The sequence below is a fragment of the Neodiprion fabricii genome, chromosome 4, assembly GCF_021155785.1.
Source record: "Neodiprion fabricii isolate iyNeoFabr1 chromosome 4, iyNeoFabr1.1, whole genome shotgun sequence".
NCBI classification, from domain to species: Eukaryota; Metazoa; Arthropoda; class Insecta; order Hymenoptera; family Diprionidae; genus Neodiprion; species Neodiprion fabricii.
Window position 1 is genome coordinate 35,951,749 of NC_060242.1, and position 16,252 is coordinate 35,968,000.

Genomic DNA, 16,252 nt, shown 5'->3' on the forward strand with positions numbered 1-16,252 from the left:
TTAAATTTTACGAGAATCGCCATGCGCGCACGGTGCTTGTACAATTATACACATGTGATCCAAGGGAGGGAACGAACCTTTCGGAGTGCTTTCTCGCCTCTTCCTACGCAGAAAAGATACGCGACACGCACGAAACGATGCGCGGAGTCGACATCCTTCGAGGTATTTCAAGATGGCCTCATCCGAATGTGCGCACGTATGGAAAGGATCGCCAGGCGTGACTTTATATTGAAAAGTGATCGCTACAGAAGCTCCTCGTCTCATCGGCCAATGATTCATAATTAATCGTTCGCAGGCAAATCTTAAGGTTTCATTCAACATCACACATCCCATCCTTCGCAAAGTTTGCCAAGTGCCAAAAGCTAATACGGTCGAAAATAGTTGGTAAATAGAAAGTGAACAGAGCTCCGCCTCGTCTAACTCCGCGGGTTACGTATGGCTCTCTGTGTACAATCTTGTACTCTTCGTAGATATAAACACAAAAGATTTACACAGAGCACACATGCCGCCGTGAGCTCATCAGTCGTAACAAGTGTCGCCAATCGGCAGCTATAACGTAATTTCATCGGTAACAAGAGGTACCGGTCAGGCCCAAATTAACCCTAAGGCTAAAAAGGCTGTAGCCGCTAGACTTTAGAAATTCTCGGCCCTTCGATTCTCAAAATCAAATTTTGCAAAATAGTAACTAGATTTTCAAAAAGTTTTCGAACTCTTAATCGTCACTAATAAAGGATTGCACAAATATCTCGCTGCAATCCGATTCCGACGCATTTCCTGCATAAAGTTTGAGAATCTTGTACACTACTCGATATCGTAATACAAAATGTGTTTCCCTGTACAATACTATTTTATACAAACTTAATTACACGAGAGAAATATTACAATAATAATGGTTTTCTTAAACTTAGTCGATTTGATTTTCTGTCGCGACTTTTTAAAATTAACCAATTTGATCATCTTGCACGACCGACATTCGGCATTTTTTTGTAGAGCAGCATTAGGCATCGTGCCGCCTTAATTCGAGCCTGGTACCGGTATATTCTGAGCTAATCGATTCGTGAAAAGTTCTAAGAATCGAATTTTGGATGATCGATTCGTCTCGAAAACAAAATTATAGGAGATAGCGAAAGACACGGAGGTTCTCAGATAATCGGGATTCTTCACAGCGAGTTTCACGGTCAAGTATGTATATATAATACATAGCAATAAGCGTCACGAGAAGCGGACGTTGGCGATGAAGGTGTACACCCAGTTTCGTAACAACTCTTGGAACTGAGCGTACGGAGCTGATTATTTTGCTCCACCTTGCGCCGTCCGACCCTGCGAAGTCGGTGCGTGTTGCAAAACCAATTCCAATCAAATTGGAACTAAACAACAAGCATTGACCGACTGCTCGTAGAGGCAAAATAATTATGCTACCATTACACATGTGAAATCCACCGCCTTCTAGCCGACAACGCGATGGTATATTTAACTGGAGAGATGCCTGGTGGCTTCAAGGCTGCGACAGACAGGCAAGGTCGGCTAGCGGTTCCTTGGTAGGTGCGTTTCTTTTTTCCTCGACCGTAAGACTGATCTACAGATCTAGCCAGCAGCCCAGATCATTTACTGTTATTCCCAAGCTCATCGTCAATTATTACCGCGTGTAACCTCGCGGAGGATGAAAGTCACTCTCGAATGCGGGTGGTGCAAGTGTACCTAATTACGTCGAGTGGTGCAGAGTGTACTGCAGAAGTGAGAAATTTTCCTTTCGTAACCGCGGGTGTACGACGGATTTGATCGTTGGAACGGATAGTTCGTTGCGTGGGGTGAAAATCGAGCCGCGAGAGATGTCGAAAAGTTTTGTGATACTTGGAAAGTTCGACGTCGCAGCAACGCTGCAGAAATGCAAACCGCGGTAAACGACAGAGAAGAATGATGTTGGTGTCCTTACATCGAATGTCCACGTGTATTGTGCAGCGGGTAGATATAATAAATTCGTGCAGTTTGTTAAGAGAGTCGCGGGCGGTTCGCGTTTGTCTTGGAAAAAGTGAGCAGTGATTGTAGGCGGATTTCTCTCTCGCTCGATCGGGTTATGTAAATGATTCTACACGGTGGCTGGGTTATATGGGCAGGCCGGACAGTCGAGGTGGGTTTTGTAACTCGAACGGTTCTTTCGCTAATCGATTCTCGTTATACACCCAACGAAAAATTTTTCTTAAATGGTACCTATAGACCTAAAATGGATACATAAAGTAGTACAATACGTAACGTGACTGCGCTCTTTAAACGCCCAGCTGATTTTAGTGCCGCATAACCCGGATCGAATGGAATTCACGTTGTCAATACGTAGAGGGACATATACACGAGCTAGAAACTCTCACGGCAATGCGAGTTATGCGGTTGTGTATAATAGGAAAGAAACTGCGAACCCGCTCGTCATTTGTCGCAACAGATTTCACGTTCAATTAAACATACCCCGGGCTGTATATGTTGCACAAAAATAATTATTACGTAAATAATTATTACTTAATTCGCGACAAAGGTATCCGTCAAAGTATCGTTTCTGTGTGTCTACAAAGTGACGCGTGGAAAATAGAACGTCAATTTCTTCCCTACGACCGTATCTATTCGAATGATCGCAACGTTTTTGCAAGCGTGTAGAAAAAGCGTTTCGTCGAACGACATAAAACCTTTCGCATACAAATTACCGACTCATAATATTTGGTGAACTATACATAATGTGAGAGGTAAGTTACATCGATGGAAAAAATCAACAACCGTATCAGCAAACTCTTACCGGTCACAAACAGTCATATAATAATCGTTAAAAAGCATTTCTGTATTGTATATGTATACTATGCTGTTGACTGGAAACCGGATTTGTCTGAAAAAAATCGAGAATAAAAGCGCACGGTCGACATTCGGTCAACAAGTGAACGCAGTTTGACCGATATATGCGATCGGAAACTTTTCACCTCCTTGACAAATACCTTGTTATATACCTGCGGTGGAATCAAAGAACAAAGTGTAATGAGAGAAGAAACGAAAAAGCCTCTCTCTTAATCTATCTCATTTTGGAACATGATTTTTTTTATAAAGTTTACCTTCTGAGATTCTTCAATGAAGCTCGTGTTGATAGGATACGTTGAAAAAAACCTAGAAAATAAATTCTAACAATCTTATGCGATGACAGGCACTTAGGCAGATTATAGACACTGAAAAAATACAAGTTTGACTGGATGCGATATGTAACCGACACTATAATCGATATTCCCTTGAGGATGTTAGACGTTATTTGCGTATCGCGGCTTCTAATCTTGTCCCCGATAATGGCTGAATTATTTCATAAGGAATGTGTGCAACGTACAAAGGGCCAGCGGCGTGTGATTTCGTCATACAAGCGCCACTCGGCGATCGAATTATACCTACGGAGATAGGCACCGCTATACCTCACTTAGAAGCATGCGACGAAGAGCGTGCGATGCGTACGGCAACAACTAACTTTCCCTCGTAACACACCCAGCCGACACGATCAAGAGGAAGCGTCTTCTTTCCTTTAGCGGCGTGCCTCGGTCACAGCTCTGCAGCCTTTAAGGAAGTTGTGCAGGTTGGCCAAAAATTGACACTTTTTATTCATTTCAAAATCGTCAAGAATCTTATACAAATTCGTTTGGCTCTACTCTAGGGCATAGATCATTTTGGTCAGTCGATTATTTCGACAAATTTGCTGAAACGCTTCGTTTTTTTTTTTTTTTTTTTTTATCATGTCAGCAGCATTAAATATGTGATTTTACAAAATTTCACCGATATTGATAATGGTCGACAAATGACAATACGTCGAATCGACTTCTGAGAAAAAAAGAAAATCCGTTCCACTGACTTTGTAAAAAACAGTCATCCGAATGAAATCAGTCATCGTATGGTGAAATCGAGCTATTCTACTAGATTCTTAATGCTTTTAAAACGATTTGAAAATAGGCGTCGATTTTTAAGTTTTTCTTTATATTTACAGTATTTTTTATTTTCTCATATTTTCAAAGAGTTCCTCGTAGATTACTAATATAATAATAATAATATGGTAAATAGTCAATGTACGACTAGATCGTGATGAAATGAAGAAAATTAAAGTCCAGATCCAAAGATCGTTAGAAACGCGTTACATTACAGAGGTGCGCCCGGCGAAGAAGGAAAGGTCGGTTTTTTCCCGACTAAATTTCAACTCGACACGGTTAATTCGTGACGAGTGCCGAGGCATCTGCTTCGTGCGCCGCGCCGTTCGCCCGATCATTACGGGATTTAACTACTTCGAGCTTATGACAGGGTCTGCAGTTATAGACAAGTAGCGAAGCCCCGTGGTTGGAAGCCCGAGGTGGAACAGTTGCATGAATTTTTATCTCGCGAAAAGGTGATTATATAGATTAGAGAATGTTGCGTCAGCCTCTTAGAAGTTAGCGAAACTGCGGCTAATGAATTGCGAATTTCCAACGCATACCTGCGGCTATTAATTACGCATGGGCTTGAAATTTCGCAATTCGCGAATCGAAAAAAGACGACACCACCACCGATATTTTTTTTTATCTTATTTTAAATCTCGTTCTTTCCTTCGTCCTTTTTCTCTTCTCTTATGAGTTTAACGGGAAGTAATATGCCTCAGAATCAAAGGTGATAAAATTTATTAATATTTTAATACATTGACACGTATCGTCGTCTCTTGGCGTACGAAAAGGTTCGTATTATAAGATACAAGAACTGCAGAGCGCACATACGCTTCGCTTTCATTTTCGATACGGAACAGCGCGTTTCACCTCGATTATACCCGTATAACCGGCAACTCGACGACGTTGTGCCTAGAAATTACTCACGCGTCTCGCTGTCTGCTGTATACAGATATATAATACATGTGTACGGATAAACCTACTCGGGCGACCGATTACAGCGGTGCAATAAACCAATAAACTAAAATCAAACAGTTCACGCGTATAGCACGTGCATAGAAATTGCCGTTAAAATTTTGCAGGAAAAGTTTTTTTAAACGGTGAAAAATTTATCACTTGAGCAATCGCGCCACTCGGTTTATAATTTCTTCTACGTAAATTGTTTTCTATTTTTTTAATTTTTTAATTTTTTCATACTTATTTACGATCTTGTCTCTGCTCTCGTACCTCGCATACCGTAATTGGTATTTCATACCGCTGGACGCGGGATAATCTAATGAGCGATTGAATTAATCAATGAATACTTTAGTGAAATACATAAATGAATTTGCGGTTCACGTCCAGCTACTTAACAGATTCGTAGAAAATGGATAGTGGTTATACGCATTAGCGTGAGAGGGAGAGAGAGAATGAAAGCGAGTAGATTTCGTGGACGCTTCGCATAATGAATGTGTTTTTAAGTATCATGTACAACATTCCGGATACACGTATGCAATCACCGTACTGATTATTGTTTTCTAACATAGTTACAACAGGCTCGAACCGATATTTTTAACATCCCTGCTATCCGTGGTTATTTTCGAATTGTTCGATACATCGTAAAGCGTGCACGCATAAAACTTGCTTTGACGAAGAAAAAGGAGAACGCCCATGTGCGTAATAATAACAACAATCTTAAAACAGGTTTTGCAGTTCCTTATTACCCCCACCCCAATCCTTAACTAAGCGAGTTTGAAAAATAACTCCTCAATTAAAGCATCTAAGACGGCGTGGGTAATCAGTTCTGGATTTCCGGTTTTCTTTTTTTCACTCCTCCTCTCTTTCTCTCTCTTCCGTGGCGTTGGCTGCTGGTTTGTTTACGATGTAAACGCGAATTGTATCACGCATTTGCGAGTCTCACTTCCTGCTGTATCTTGGCTTGCTTCGGGAAATTATCCCCGGCACGATCTCTCGAGAAACAACCCACCTCGGGCTAGCTACACGCAAATTGAATGCAAACCCTTCACCAGCCGAGAGAATTACCGTCTTGTGTGCAATTATTTTAAGGCAGCGAGCTTCTCGATTCTCGACCGCAGGTCAAAGGCTGCGAAACGAAAGAAGGGGGCAAAAATAGTCCGAGGTGTAAAATTTTTTTCACAACCGTAAACCGGATAACGGGCCTCCAGTTTTCACTATCGACGGAACAGGTTTCCGATCCTGGCCACACATGCGTGCACGTGATTCCAGCAAACCAGCCTGCAGCAAGCATCACCGCAAAGCTCCGATATTAAAACGCTCGACCGATTTCATGCCGATCGATTGCCATTGTGTAACGGGAAATACTAAAAGCAAACGTGCGGGTCGAACCGCGGGCTCAACTCCCGACGTGTAACGGGCTGATGTTCGAATTCTTTGACACGTAACGATGCACGTATAGGTGCATGTATGAGTGTAATAACGATCCGCCCGCTCATCCTGAAGGTCTACGATTACAGGTTTGTACCGCGTAACTCTGTAGGAACGTGCTTATATATAAGAGCTGTATACATGTTGCAAATCATCGGCACGAATCACTGCAGTGAGAAAAAGTTGCACTCGTTACAGTTACTAGGAAATTCTAGGCGAATTGGTATCGTTACAATAACCATTCGAGTATTGGTGGAGTTACAAGGAAACATGGTACGATTAAGTCATTTTTTAGTGTGATTACAGTTGTCGATGCTGCGTTTTCTCATTTATGATAAGTTAAATCTGTTTGTTTAGTTGACTGGTTACGGTTTCTGTTAAATAAGGCCTCAACGTCAAATTAACACAACGGTCACAAGAAAATATTGTACAACTGAGAATAATCATAGATAATTGTAACACGTACTAGATTTTCTAGTTACGGCTCTGTAAAATTCATTTTCATTACGTACCCAGAACAATATTTTTTGCTTATGGTATAAAATGAAAATAATTCGTAAGGACTGTACATAACCGTAACTAGAAATTCCTGTCGGTATGTTGACATAAATCAAAGCTTACGCTCCTTGATTTTCATTTTAGATCATTGATCGCTAGATTTTTCAACTAAATTGTTCGATTCTCGAAAGATTCTGGTTTCAAGATTGTTTCCAATGAGAAATCGGATTTAGACATGCGAGTCAAAAGACACGTTACAATTTTTAGGCAGGTATACCTCTGTGAAGAACTTCTTCTACGATACAAGTATCTTTTACAAACAAAATGACAAAGATCGTGACAATTGAACTTCAATTTTTTGACAGTCAAGCAGTTCGTGTATTTAATATCAAAATCGTTCGGATTATCGTTCAAGACACCCAACTGATCGTCGGAAAGTCGGCGTTCCAGTAATCTACGGGAGCTACGTTAATTAAGCCGGCCGAACATGAAGCGCTCATGCAAGTAAATACGAAACCATGAATGTAGGCTACCTCGCTGTGCAATCATGGAATTGATCTAACATAAGATATGAAAACCGAGGAGCAGTTTTCATCTGGTTCTCCGAGACCATTCGTTTCACTCTGATTGCACGGCTGCTAACGTCTTCGGAAGATAGTTCAAAATATAATCAGTGTTGTGCGATACGACTGTGTTTTAAAAAAATCAACAATAAACTTTTCACCGATGGTACATTTTTCGAGATTCTTTTTCGTTATCGACTCGTCCCGTCTGAACGATTTTTCTCTTTTCATGGTCAACGATGGATCGTTGAGCGAATAGGGCAGCTGCATGACAGAAGATGTTTTATTACAACTTACTTTATGCTCGGTTGACCTTTGCTTGACGCCTGCCGGTGGATAGGTGCAATGCTGAGGTAATTCTCTCGCGCGTTTATACTCGATGCACTGAACGTTTTCTTTTTTTTTTTTATTTTTTTTTTTTAAATTTGTCTTTAAGCCAATCCTTCCACCTCTGGATATGAATCACTTCGCCGAACCGTATATCACTCGGTTTGGACGGATGCTTTAATGATCTGTCGAAACTGTGTTTTTTTTTTTTTTTTTTTTTTTAAATGAGCCAAAATATGTTTTACCGATTATACAATTTCCTCGATTTATTATACCCTTACAATTGTTTATTGACGATCACTGATTTTCGATTAGAAATTTCTGTTATACCGACGCACTTGGACATGATCATCGCGGTTTACTTTCACGTATGATGTACGACTTGTCAATCTTTCCGATTTATAGACACATTTTATAATCCAGATAATCCTTCGGTCCGCACTTGTCTTTTCAGGATATAATAGCCGGCTCGATCGCGTCAACGGTGCATCGTTAAACGTTTGAAGAATGCTTTTCGTAGTTGCCCGATCTTGTGCAACTTCCTTCTATAGAAACCCTGAGGCGTTCAACGAACTATCCGCAACGCTGTCAGCTAGACAGACCGAGGTGTTGTAGGAGCTCTGCAGCAATTGGGGAAAAGTTTTCCAAAAATTTCGGCTAATGGGAATACCAAATGTCGAATTTACGCATGCTCGCCCTCGGAATCGGCCGGGAATTGAAACGAGTTTTAGTCGGTATCACCCTCTTCACGATTTTTACACACGCGCAAAAGAACTTTACGATTTACGGTTATATCTGCTCGATTTAGCCGGACCAATTTGCATGCGCGCTGCGTACTTGGTCACTTTGTTTTTCACGGGTGAACGCCTCCGCGTTCTCCGCAAGTGGTTTGATCTGGCTTGAAAATTCGCAATCAACCGATCAGTGCTGATCCGCAGCAAGAAATTTAGCGAAATTTTCAAAGGCAGGCAAGGATTTCTTTCATTTTTCGTTTTTATCTCTGATTCTCTCTCTCTCTCTCTCTGTCTTGACTTTGAACTCTGAACTTTTTACACCGTCAAGCGCGTCTTTTCCTCTTTATCAGCTACGGACTCCAGGCACCGTAAATAAATAAACCGTTACTTTATAGTTTCGTATTTTCTTTTTCAATAATTTTTTTCTTTCTTCTTTTCACACACCTCGGGATTCGGACGTGAAACCGCAGCTCGCGATGGACCGAGAATTTCACGTACCGGGTGTCTTGTAGTAATATTTCATCGTTGACGATGATCAACTTCGAAACCAGCGCACGATCCGACAAAACAGCTGATTTTCGAGTACACTTACGTACAGCTATAGTTTTGTCTACTTATACGTTGGGTATACGATGTACCTGTAAACGCGACGATCGGTACTTTCTTTTCAAGCGCAACTCTTGCCTGCAACGATTAACACAAACCCGCACTGTATACGTTGCTTACCCTTAAAAGTAAGAGAAATATCGTTCGTCACACTGTTTCGTCGAACAGAAAAAAAAAAAAAAAGATAAAAATAAAATTTACACGCAGTCGCGATTAATCTTGATTTCGTCTACGAAATGAAGAAGATCGACACTCGCGTTTGGCATCGGTAATATCGGCTTGATCGGATCGACAAGAGAACACTGTCCAAACGAATTCTATTCTACGCGGGGATGATGAAAAGGGACCCGTTTCCTTCTCTCTCGATCTTCGGGTTTAATTAGCGCGAGGTAATCCTGGACAGGGGGAGGGGGGGACGGACACTGCTTCGGGAAGCCGCAGCCACACCGGGAGGAGGCAATAGTAAGACTAAGTCAACGATCAAGCGAGGCAAGGTTTCTTGGTGGTGAGAGTGAATGGTTCGTTGGGTTAGCAGCAGTTCCTTACCGCCACTTTGCCTCCTTGCATACGGGAGTCGATCCGCGGTACGAAGGCGGAGATGGCGGTGGTGGTGGACAGTGGGCAATGGACACTTGCGGGGACAGCTGGCAGTGGGGGCGTCGTTGAGAGACAGTCGGTCCTACACCTCGTCGACATTCGCGGGAGTGCAGCACGAGCCGAACAGATATTCGCATCCCGAACGGATATCTGCCAGCCGATCATCCGCCGGGACGATATGTCCTCGACGATAAGGACCTGCGATTCGAGATGCTCGTGTCGCGCGATTTTTCCATTTTTTTTTTTTTTTTTTTTTTAATCTTGTTTTCTTCTTTCTCTTTTTTCTTTAACGCAGTTACATTCCTTATACCCAATAGGCAGGTTTGCAACGATCTCTTTTCACGCGAAGGGTACGTTATCAAGGTGACGTTTTCCACGCTAGAGAGCAAGCTGCAGTACACAGTAGTATATTATAGGCGTGTGTGTCCTGTTTGATAAGGGTCAGCACGCTGACCCCGAGCGATTTGTTGTACAGGGGAAGCGGTATTCCAGGTTTTTTTTTTTTTTTTCAATTGTTTTCATATACCACTTGCAATATTTCACGGATGTGTGAATTCAGATTTATTTCTAACTGCTGTTTTCACAACGAAGATAATCGACTTTAGTACAAAACACGCCGTGAACACGGTATTTTTTCGCCGCAGTGTGGGTATTATACTTTTCATCACCTTGTTAACCAATTCAATTATACTGCAAGGAACTGTATAGGTTCCGGTATATCGTCACCATATTTCATAACTTTTTAATATTTTCATTTCATTACAAAATTGTTTTGCATTCTTTTATAGCTCAATGATAGAATCCTGTGCATCTGAGATTTTATTTTACCATTTACAAGACCACAAGAAAAACAAAACGGGTTTTGTCCATTCTTCATTCCCGTTATTTGAACGTCAAGTTCTACGCGTTTAAGATTTTCTCATTGAACAGTTATAGAAATAATTGTCCGGGAGTTTGTTGGGAAGAATGAACACACCGAGATTTTTCGAGTAGCTAATTTTTCCAGGAAAACGTAAGAATACGTTGCAACAAGAAAAAATTATTTTGGGCCGGAATTGCCATACTTGTCTGATCTCGCGGCATATATTGAGTGATGTAAATTAATAACGGCTTAATGAATCTTGGTCGGATTACAATGTTGAAATCGTTATCACTGCAGAACTATGTGATGATATTTTTTTGGCAAAGATAAACAAAAGAAAAACGCCAGACGAATGATGAAATTCGCGCATTCACGAAGGGTGGGTACAAAAATGTGAAAGATCAAAAAGTCGACGGAATGCAATCCCGAAAGTCAAATTGCGGAAGGTTAAAAACGAAAAGTTACGAAAAAAATACGAAAAGTTGTCTTGTAGAAGAATAAATATGAAGCACGCAAAAACGTAAAAATATATTTATACTGAAATATTTTTTTTTTTTGAGAATGGGCAAGATTACGAAGGGGAAAGTATTGAATTGCGAAAATATCGAACAGTCAAAGAGTCAACTTTTCAAATGTCAGACTCGTGCCCTTTTCAAAAATTTACGAATCCAAATTTATCAATAACGACTAGCCAAAGACTCGAAAGATTAAAATCCCGAAACTCACTGAGATAGAATGTGCAAAATCCCGAAAGGTTGCAAGTCGTCAGAAGCACTTTTATCCCTTCCAACGTCACCAGTTGCAGCTAAATATATAGCGCTATGCTTGTGAAGTGACACGAGGGTACGTACGTGAATGTGGGACACGACTTAATGTAATGATATGTTGAATAAATTGAAAATCTAACGGGACAAAAGATGTACTGTTTAAATGTTATTAAAAATATGTTGCTTGTTCCTTTGCGTTATTTTTTTCTCTGATGATACAGACGATTTCCTAATAAAATGACATAATTCATGATAAAAGCCGCATTGAATTGACGAATTTCAAACATTCCGAATTCTCAGGAGATTCGGTATTTCAGCGTTTCGGATTTCTGATCCTTCTGCATTTTGCGGACCGAGATTCTGCTCCTTCTGAAGTGTGATTTAAAAAAATCAGTTTTTTGCGTTTTTCGACTGTTCGAAGTATTAGCCGCTATCAATTTTTAATTTCGGAACTTTCATTTTTCTATACCTTCACGTTCCGTGATTTCTTCATTCGGAATGCCGACTGTTTTGCAATACCGGGATTTATACCCCAACCCTTGACGAAAACAGTAGTGACAGCGAGGTAACTCGTCTTTGAATCGAAGAAATGCAACAAGCCTCTCGAATATTAATATATCTAGGACATCGAGACCCTGCTGCATCATCGATACCTCCGTAAAATCGTAATAACAAGGCATGATGATTCATCGTGCAGCTCACGGTATTCCCACAAAAATGAATGAATCAAGTCACAGCGCGGGCGTCGCGATCAGTGAGCAGAAAAATGCGGTATATTTTTTTTCCTCATTTCATTTTCGTATGAAAATTTTTCCGCAATGCCTGCAAGGACTGACCATACTCCAATAACATACAAGCCTCTCGAAAAGTTTTGCTGCGTGAAAATTACCGTCGTAATTTTACAAATTACGCGATCTTTGACGGGTAACCAAAAACTCGTGCAGAAACAATCAGGTGCAAACGTCTCGCGGCAATTAAATTATACATATTAATCTCGCCTCTTCAATTAATACGAAGAAATTAATACCGGCCAGTCGAGAGGTGTTAACTCGTGTTATTAACGAGGACACGTCGTCGAATTAGCGGAATAAAACAAGTGTAATACACCCGGCAGCTTGTGACGTATTGTAGGTGGAATACATGTAAGAACCAGTGAGAAAAATCGACTGCGCAATAATAATATCACGGCACGTCGGAAGAAATCGTGTTATACATATGCGGAGGTAACTGGATCCTCTTATATGCATACATGTATACAATGCGCGGGTAAATGGAATAGGTTTGCTTTTGCAGCGAAGTCGACCGGATTTGAGTGAAAGAAATGATGATAATTCATCCGGCGCAAAGCTGCAGCGTGTAACATCACTCCGTGGAGGAATAATTCACCGCCTCCGGGAGATACGCTTTGCCTAATAAAGGATAAGCCACCTCCGTGACAAATGTTCTGGACGCGGTTCACCGCGGCTAGGCAAGGCTACAGTGGTCGAGGTGGCGAAATAGGTGGTGGTAAGTATGTATCTCGGCTGCTCCGTGAACCCAGATCGTCGTCGAAGGCTTCTTCCTTGTATTGCAAAACGCAGCTGATGAGTGCAGGAGAAAAACGACGAGGAGAAACCCGAAATCCTCATTCAACTCTCCGAGATCTCGTCTCGAGACGTTAGAAACGGTAGCTAATTGTGCAATTTGAATAATAACCGTCTCTCCGCCGGTCCGTGGCTGCATCAACGGCTGGAAGACGGGATGGAAGAGGAGTACGAAGGAAAGAAGGCCGGGTGAGGAAGACGCGTTGGGGGAATTATTTAAACAAGACACGGGTTATTTGCTAACGCCGAATATTAACCGCCGCGTGCTTCGGCCAGCTTTGCCAAAATACAGGGGACACGCAATTATTCATCACGGTGAAGGCAAACGTGACGCGAGATAATAAGCGAGTGAGCGATCACTGTGTGGTAATTATTTCTTGCCTCGTTAGAAACGAGAACGCGGCAGATGCTTGCCAGAAATTAACTTGCCGGTATCGGACAATAGGATTAAAAATTACTTCTCACAGGGAGAAAGTGATTCCTCGATCTGTCCAGGGGACGTCGGCCCGCTGCTCTGGGTTCACTTGAATAAGTTCACTTACCAGAAATAAATCGGATCGACGCAGATCGTACGACGACACGGCCGCGCCGTTATTTGTTCGCACGATTACAATTGCGACATCGTCGAGGCGTAATAATTACCGTAGAGTTTTATTTTCTTTTCTTTTTTCCATTCGTTCCTTCCTTTTTTCAATTAAATCACTTTTCATTTAATTTTATTTTCATTTGATTACGCCGCGATGGGGAGGATTGCATCACCGCAGACGATTGTTTGTGAATAAATTTTCTCTTGTAATACCTCTAAACACGGTTATTCACTTATTACTCAGCCTGCAGTTCGACTGCTGTGCAGTTGCAAATCAGACAACGTCCCCTTTCGTAACGCAGGAACAGTTATTATGCAAGCGTGATCAAATATTAAGGAGCTTGCTTGGCCAAATATCGATACTTTTTATTAATTTTATAACCAGACAGTCGTTCATTTGGTATTGTTCAAATTATTGTACCAGTAAACTATGAAGGTCTCTTTGGAAATACAGAAATATAAAATACTGGAATTATGAAGAATAGCTCGGATAACAATGCTTGGTTTCAAATCGCCGACAGAATGGTTCGCACTTTTACTCTACGGTGACTCATTTTATCCTAAAAACTGTTTTCTACAAACCCACTGAAACAGATTTCCTTTTTTTTTTTTTTTTTCTTTTGAAGCAGTGAATTCAACATTGCATTTGTTGATCATAATCAATATCAGTGTAACCTTATGAAATTAAATATTCAACCATGCCGACTTGACGAAAAGAAAGTGTATCAATGAATTTGTAGAAAATAAACGTCTGTATAAAATGAGCCATTGTGTAGGGTGAAATCGAGCGAATCTACTTGATTTTAAACCATTTTGAAGCGATTTAGGACAATGCATCTGTATCTGAACTTTTATTCATAATCCCAGTGTTTTATATTTTTCGTATTTAAAAAAAACAAATCTTTTAAGCTTACAAATATAATAATTTTTTGTGTTAATAATTGTTCTAATTAGATAAGTACAACGTTGACTTCACTACTTTACGAATGATGATAGCGTAAGTCAGTTCACACGGTGTACGAATGGTTTTTTAGACTCGTACCAACGATCAGAGTCGATTTTTATCTCATCGATTCATGTACGGAGTCTCGCGCCAATTAAATTTTCTTTTTTGCTCCTCGGGGCAAGTAAATTGAGCACTCTGCAATTGTCAGGCTGCAACTCTTACAGATATTCAACCGTTATGCGGCGTCTGACCAAACCAATATATATCAGTTACATAGGTGGCAACGCAATTATATGTATCTTGACCCATAAAATCGCGCGCCTAATTCATCGCTTCCAAACCTAAAAAGATCGAATTTCAAATGTCCCTGCCGCCAAAATTAATCGGAGCGTGTGGCTGCTCGGCGATCGGTGCTGCTGTTCTGACTGTGAAAAATTTCACTCATATTATGGTTAATAGGAAATTTTATTTAAATCGTTACCGTTACGACAACGGCTTAAATGTTGCTGAAATTACAAGTAAACGGAGTACAAGTCACTCGTTATTCGGCGTAATGATAATTGTCGACGATAAATTTTTCCGCAGATCGGAACATTAAATCTCTTTGATTGAATTTACTACAATAATTATCGGTTAAATAATACCTCAACACATATTTATTCTTCCACCGACATCAAATTATCGCGATAATTAAAAGAGAATATGATACGAGTGACCATAATTGTCGAAATTAGTAACCCATATTAGATTTTATGGTCACAGCTACAAAATCTATTTACCTTTATCTAGTTTTATGATATCCGTGCCGAAAAATCGTAGAAGTAAGCGTGCCGATTTACGGTTAACAGCCACCTTCGCGCTGATTTTAATTGAGAGGTGCAACGTACAGGCAATAACGAATGCGAAGGCTACTACTGACAATGAGGCGGTTGTACAATCGATCATGATCCGCATGGATACAAGTACGGATTTCCGCCCTAGATCGGCAGGTATGCGCCATTTTCCAACACGTTTTTTCTCAACGATACACCTCGGATTTTCTTTTAGAAAACAGATGAAAATTTTAAATCAATACAATTTTTACTTGCAGTTTCCATCTTTCAACTTCCGGACGATTTCCTTGCTATTGCCGAGCTATTCGATTAAATGCAGAGAAATTACAATATCGCATTTGGAAATGTAGAAACTCGCATGGTTCTGCGAAAATATCATTGCAATTGAAAGAAAAAACTAGTTTCACGTTGAGGAATACAGAGTAATCGTTTAAAGTTATTTAGAAAAATACAAAGAAGCTGCAAAATCTGCCGAGAAAACTCGGAAATTAACGTTGATCTAGAGACTTTCTCTGATTGTGAGTACCTACCTAATGTTTTGCTATTTTTATTAGCAAAGTTTAGCGATTCACTGCAGGAACTTAACTTCTTGCGTAAAATATATTTCACCGAGTTACGTAGAGAAATTGTTCTTTTTATTCCTTGAACAAATAAAACCGTGCTGAGATACAAAGATGAAAAAATTTTGAGGAATGAATGATTTTTTTTTTCTATTACCCATTCAACTATTTTCGTTTTTTATCTTTGTTCGTCCGACGGGTACAAACAGGTATCCATACATCGGTACGAAAACTGTCTGTTCGTTCGTCCGTGAGCTTTCGATACACGATCGAACGAACATCGAACCTGGGCTACATGAGAAATGGTTGGTTGATAAAAATCTTACCTAAGACAATTTCTCTTTGTAAAAATATTAACTTACCATTGAAGATCAATAATATTCGACGACTCGGTATAATCGTCATCGTTCAAGCGGAGGAAGGAATAAAAAATAAAAGAAAACGACAAAGAAACATTTCGAATTCGATAAAAATGAGTTCCACTCTAT

At 40.5% G+C, this 16,252-nt stretch overlaps 1 protein-coding gene across 2 annotated transcripts in view; it reads right to left on the reverse strand.

Annotated features, from left to right (window-relative positions):
* LOC124181723 (calponin homology domain-containing protein DDB_G0272472-like) overlaps positions 1-9,511 on the reverse strand; it is a 98,577-nt gene extending 89,066 nt beyond the window's left edge. For both annotated transcript variants that reach the window (XM_046568551.1, XM_046568550.1), the window contains exon 1: positions 7,661-9,511. The gene's annotated coding sequence lies outside the window, so the exon portion shown is untranslated. The remainder of the gene's footprint in view (positions 1-7,660) is intronic.
* Between the last annotated feature and the right edge of the window lie 6,741 nt (positions 9,512-16,252).